This window comes from Panthera onca, unplaced genomic scaffold (assembly GCF_046562875.1).
Source record: "Panthera onca isolate mPanOnc1 unplaced genomic scaffold, mPanOnc1 haplotype 2 h2.h2tg000237l_path, whole genome shotgun sequence".
Classification (NCBI taxonomy): Eukaryota; Metazoa; Chordata; class Mammalia; order Carnivora; family Felidae; genus Panthera; species Panthera onca.
Window position 1 is genome coordinate 17,322 of NW_027675854.1, and position 6,718 is coordinate 24,039.

General features: G+C 41.1%; 1 pseudogene; it reads left to right on the plus strand.

Moving 5' to 3' along the window:
* Window positions 1-223: 223 nt before the first annotated feature.
* Window positions 224-1,186, plus strand: LOC145715246 (18S ribosomal RNA; annotated as a pseudogene).
* The last annotated feature ends 5,532 nt before the right edge of the window (window positions 1,187-6,718 follow it).

The window sequence follows — 6,718 nt, forward strand, 5'->3', positions numbered from 1 at the left end:
AAGAGTTAACGTTTACAAACTTTACCAACCCCATTATTACCAATTATTAATACTAAATCATAACTTTGTTCGCAGTATCTATAGATACGCCAACCCGATCTCTAACTCGTCCCTATTGAACAATATTTACACACCCAACAATCCTATATCTTGGTTCATGTAGCTTAAAAACACAAAGCAAGGCACTGAAAATGCCTGGATGAGTCGCCAGACTCCATAAACATAGAGGTTTGGTCCTAGCCTTTCCATTAGTTATTAATAAAATTACACATGCAAGCCTCCGCATCCCGGTGAAAATGCCCTCTAAGTCACCCAGTGATTCAAAGGAGCTGGTATCAAGCACACAACCATTGTAGCTCATAACACCTTGCTCAGCCACACCCCCACGGGATACAGCAGTGATAAAAATTAAGCTATGAATGAAAGTTCGACTAAGTTATATTAAATTAGGGTTGGTAAATTTCGTGCCAGCCACCGCGGTCATACGATTAACCCAAACCAATGGACCTACGGCGTAAAGCGTGTTACAGAAGAGAAGCATACTAAAGTTAAACCTTAACTAGGCTGTAAAAAGCTGCAGTTAACATAAAAATACAGCACGAAAGTAACTTTAATATTTCCGACCACACGATAGCTAAGATCCAAACTGGGATTAGATACCCCACTATGCTTAGCCCTAAACCTAGATAGTTAGCTCAAACAAAACTATCCGCCAGAGAACTACTAGCAACAGCTTAAAACTCAAAGGACTTGGCGGTGCTTTATATCCCTCTAGAGGAGCCTGTTCTATAATCGATAAACCCCGATAAACCTCACCATCTCTTGCTAATTCAGCCTATATACCGCCATCTTCAGCAAACCCTAAAAAGGAAGAAAAGTAAGCACAAGTATCTTGACACAAAAAAGTTAGGTCAAGGTGTAGCCCATGAGATGGGAAGCAATGGGCTACATTTTCTACAACTAGAACATCCACGAAAATCCTTATGAAATTAAGAATTCAAGGAGGATTTAGTAGTAAATTTGAGAATAGAGAGCTCAATTGAATTGGGCCATGAAGCACGCACACACCGCCCGTCACCCTCCTCAAGTGGTCAAACCCTGAAGAAACCTATTCAAACCATTACATCCACAAGAGGAGACAAGTCGTAACAAGGTAAGCATACTGGAAAGTGTGCTTGGATGACAAGATGTAGCTTAAACAAAGCATCTGGCTTACACCCAGAAGATTTCATATTAAACTGACCATCTTGAGCCAAAGCTAGCCCAATCATCTACAAACGCAATTAACATCAGAAAGTAAAATAAAACATTTAGTTGCCCCATAAAAGTATAGGAGATAGAAATTTAACTTGGCGCTATAGAGAAAGTACCGCAAGGGAAAGATGAAAGAAAAAACTAAAAGCACTATACAGCAAAGATTACCCCTTGTACCTTTTGCATAATGAATTAGCTAGAATAACCTAACAAAGAGAACTTCAGCTAGGCCCCCCGAAACCAGACGAGCTACCCATGAACAATCTATTACAGGATGAACTCATCTATGTCGCAAAATAGTGAGAAGATTTGTGGGTAGAGGTGAAAAGCCTAACGAGCCTGGTGATAGCTGGTTGCCCAGAACAGAATCTTAGTTCAACTTTAAACTTACCTCAAAACCCTGAAATTCCAATGTAAGTTTAAAATATAGTCTAAAAAGGTACAGCTTTTTAGAATTAGGATACAGCCTTAATTAGAGAGTAAGCATAAACACAAACCATAGTTGGCCTAAAAGCAGCCACCAATTAAGAAAGCGTTCAAGCTCAACAATCAGAACATCTCAATGTCAAAAAACGCAACCAACTCCTAATTTAAAACTGGGCTAATCTATTTAATAATAGAAGCAATAATGCTAATATGAGTAACAAGAAATATTTCTCCCGTGCATAAGCTTATATCAGAACGGATAACCACTGATAGTTAACAACAAGATAAATACAACCTAACTACAAGCAAACATATCAAGCTAATTGTTAACCCAACACAGGCATGCAACTCAAGGAAAGATTAAAAGAAGTAAAAGGAACTCGGCAAACACAAGCCCCGCCTGTTTACCAAAAACATCACCTCTAGCATTTCCAGTATTAGAGGCACTGCCTGCCCAGTGACATCAGTTAAACGGCCGCGGTATCCTGACCGTGCAAAGGTAGCATAATCATTTGTTCCTTAAATAGGGACTTGTATGAATGGCCACACGAGGGCTTTACTGTCTCTTACTTCCAATCCGTGAAATTGACCTTCCCGTGAAGAGGCGGGAATATGACAATAAGACGAGAAGACCCTATGGAGCTTTAATTAACCGACCCAAAGAGATCTTGATAATCAACCGACAGGGATAACATACCTCTACCATGGGCCGACAATTTAGGTTGGGGTGACCTCGGAGAATAAAACAACCTCCGAGTGATTTAAATCTAGACTAACTAGTCGAAAGTACTACATCACTTATTGATCCAAAAACTTGATCAACGGAACAAGTTACCCTAGGGATAACAGCGCAATCCTATTTTAGAGTCCATATCGACAATAGGGTTTACGACCTCGATGTTGGATCAGGACATCCCGATGGTGCAGCAGCTATCAAAGGTTCGTTTGTTCAACGATTAAAGTCCTACGTGATCTGAGTTCAGACCGGAGTAATCCAGGTCGGTTTCTATCTATTAAATAATTTCTCCCAGTACGAAAGGACAAGAGAAATAGGGCCCACTTTGCTAAAGCGCCTTTAACCAAATAGATGATATAATCTCAATCTAGACAGTTTATCCAAACATATCACCCGTAGAGCTCGGGTTTGTTAGGGTGGCAGAGCCCGGCAATTGCATAAAACTTAAGCTTTTATCATCAGAGGTTCAACTCCTCTCCCTAACAACATGTTCATAGTCAACATCCTCTCACTAACTATCCCTATTCTCCTCGCCGTAGCCTTCCTAACCCTAGTTGAACGTAAAGTACTGGGTTACATACAACTCCGCAAAGGACCAAACGTCGTAGGACCATACGGCCTACTCCAACCCATTGCAGACGCCATGAAACTCTTCACTAAAGAGCCCCTCCGACCCCTCACATCTTCCACATTCATATTCATTATAGCACCCATCCTAGCCCTTACACTAGCCCTAACTATATGAATCCCGCTGCCCATACCATACCCACTCATTAACATAAACCTAGGAGTACTATTTATACTAGCCATATCCAGCCTGGCCGTCTACTCCATTCTATGATCCGGATGGGCCTCAAACTCAAAATACGCCCTAATTGGAGCCCTACGAGCTGTAGCCCAAACAATCTCATATGAAGTCACACTAGCCATCATCCTCTTATCAGTACTACTAATAAACGGATCCTTCACATTAGCCACACTAATTACCACTCAAGAATTTATCTGACTTGTTATCCCTGCATGACCCCTGGCCATAATATGATTCATTTCTACACTAGCAGAAACCAACCGAGCCCCGTTTGACCTCACAGAGGGGGAATCAGAACTCGTTTCCGGATTTAACGTAGAATACGCAGCAGGTCCCTTTGCCCTGTTTTTTCTAGCAGAATACGCCAACATCATCATAATAAATATCCTCACAACAATCCTATTCTTCGGAGCATTTCACAGCCCCTATATACCAGAACTATATACCACCAACTTCACTATAAAAACCCTGATTCTAACAACCACCTTCCTATGAATCCGAGCATCTTACCCACGATTCCGATACGACCAATTAATACACCTCCTATGAAAAAGCTTTCTACCCCTTACCCTAGCCTTATGCATATGACACGTCTCCCTGCCCATCATCACAGCAAGCATTCCGCCTCAAACATAAGAAATATGTCTGACAAAAGAGTTACTTTGATAGAGTAAAACATAGAGGTCCAAATCCTCTTATTTCTAGAATTATAGGAATCGAACCTAATCCTAAGAATCCAAAAATCTTCGTGCTACCAGTACTACACCACATTCTAAAGTAAGGTCAGCTAAATAAGCTATCGGGCCCATACCCCGAAAATGTTGGTTTATACCCTTCCCATACTAATCAAACCCCCTATTCTTATTATCATTATATCAACCGTTATCTCAGGAACTATAATCGTAATAACAGCATCCCATTGACTTATGGTCTGAATCGGCTTCGAAATAAACCTATTGGCCATCATTCCCATCCTCATAAAAAAATATAACCCACGAACCACAGAAGCAGCCACAAAATACTTCCTAACACAAGCAACCGCTTCAATACTCCTAATAATAGGAATCATCATCAACCTACTGCACTCAGGACAATGAACTGTATCAAAAGATCTCAACCCCATAGCATCTACTGTAATAACAACCGCCCTAGCAATAAAACTAGGACTAGCCCCATTCCACTTCTGAGTGCCCGAAGTCACACAGGGAATCTCCATATCCTCAGGCTTAGTCCTACTCACATGACAAAAAATCGCCCCACTATCAATCCTATACCAAATCTCACCCACCATTAACCCCAACCTACTCTTAACAATAGCCATTATATCAGTTATAGTCGGAGGCTGAGGAGGACTTAACCAAACCCAGCTACGAAAAATCATAGCATACTCCTCAATTGCCCACATAGGCTGGATAGCAGCCATCATAATATATAGCCCCACAATAATAATTTTAAACCTGACCATCTACATTATTATAACACTAACCACCTTCATACTATTCATATATAACTCCACCACAACAACATCATCCCTATCACAGACATGAAATAAAGCACCTCTAATCACTTCATTTATCCTAGTACTAATAATATCTCTAGGCGGCCTCCCTCCACTCTCCGGCTTCATCCCAAAATGGATAATCATTCAAGAACTAACTAAAAACGAAATAATTATAATACCCACACTGCTGGCTATAACCGCCCTACTTAACCTGTACTTCTATATACGACTAACATATGCTACTACACTAACTATATTTCCCTCAAACAACTGCATAAAGATAAAATGACGATTCGAATGCACAAAAAAAATAATCTTCTTACCCCCCTTAATTGTAATATCTACCATACTGCTACCACTCGCACCAATACTATCCATCCTAGATTAGAAGTTTAGGTTAAATTAGACCAAGAGCCTTCAAAGCTCTAAGTAAGCCCTAGCAGACTTAACTTCTGCATACCAACTAACCCTTAAGGACTGCAAGAGTCTATCTCACATCAATTGATTGCAAATCAAACACTTTAATTAAGCTAAGCCCTTACTAGATTGGTGGGCCCCAACCCCACGAAATTTTAGTTAACAGCTAAATACCCTAATCAACTGGCTTCAATCTACTTCTCCCGCCGTCTGGAAAAAAAAGGCGGGAGAAGCCCCGGCAGCCTCAAGCTGCTTCTTTGAATTTGCAATTCAATATGACACTCACTGCAGGACTTGGTAAAAAGAGGACTGAACCTCTGTCTTTAGATTTACAGTCTAATGCTTACTCAGCCATTTTACCTATGTTCATAAACCGCTGACTATTTTCAACCAATCACAAAGATATTGGAACTCTCTACCTTCTATTTGGCGCCTGGGCTGGTATGGTGGGGACTGCTCTCAGTCTCTTAATCCGAGCTGAGCTAGGTCAACCTGGCACACTATTAGGGGACGACCAGATTTATAATGTAGTCGTCACCGCCCATGCTTTTGTAATAATCTTCTTCATAGTGATGCCTATCATGATTGGAGGATTCGGAAACTGATTAGTCCCATTAATGATTGGGGCTCCCGACATAGCATTCCCTCGAATGAATAATATGAGCTTCTGACTCCTCCCTCCATCTTTCCTACTTTTGCTCGCATCATCTATGGTAGAGGCTGGAGCAGGGACTGGGTGGACAGTATACCCACCTCTAGCCGGTAACCTAGCTCATGCAGGAGCATCCGTAGATCTAACTATTTTTTCACTGCACCTGGCAGGTGTCTCCTCAATCTTAGGTGCTATTAATTTTATTACTACTATTATCAATATAAAACCCCCTGCTATATCCCAATATCAAACACCCCTGTTTGTCTGATCGGTTTTAATCACTGCTGTATTACTACTTCTATCACTGCCAGTTTTAGCAGCAGGCATCACTATACTACTGACAGATCGAAATCTAAACACCACATTTTTTGACCCCGCCGGAGGAGGGGATCCTATCTTATATCAACACCTATTCTGATTTTTCGGTCACCCAGAAGTCTACATTTTAATTTTACCCGGGTTTGGAATAATTTCACATATTGTCACCTATTACTCAGGTAAAAAGGAACCTTTTGGCTATATGGGAATGGTTTGAGCTATAATATCAATTGGCTTTCTGGGCTTTATTGTATGAGCCCATCACATGTTCACTGTAGGGATAGACGTGGACACACGAGCATACTTTACATCAGCTACTATAATTATTGCTATTCCCACTGGGGTAAAAGTATTTAGCTGACTGGCTACTCTTCATGGGGGTAATATCAAATGGTCCCCCGCCATGCTATGAGCCCTGGGATTCATTTTCCTATTTACCGTAGGGGGCTTAACAGGAATTGTACTGGCAAATTCCTCATTAGATATTGTCCTTCACGACACATACTACGTAGTAGCCCACTTCCACTACGTATTGTCAATAGGAGCAGTATTTGCTATCATAGGGGGTTTCGTTCATTGATTCCCCCTATTCTCAGGATACACTCT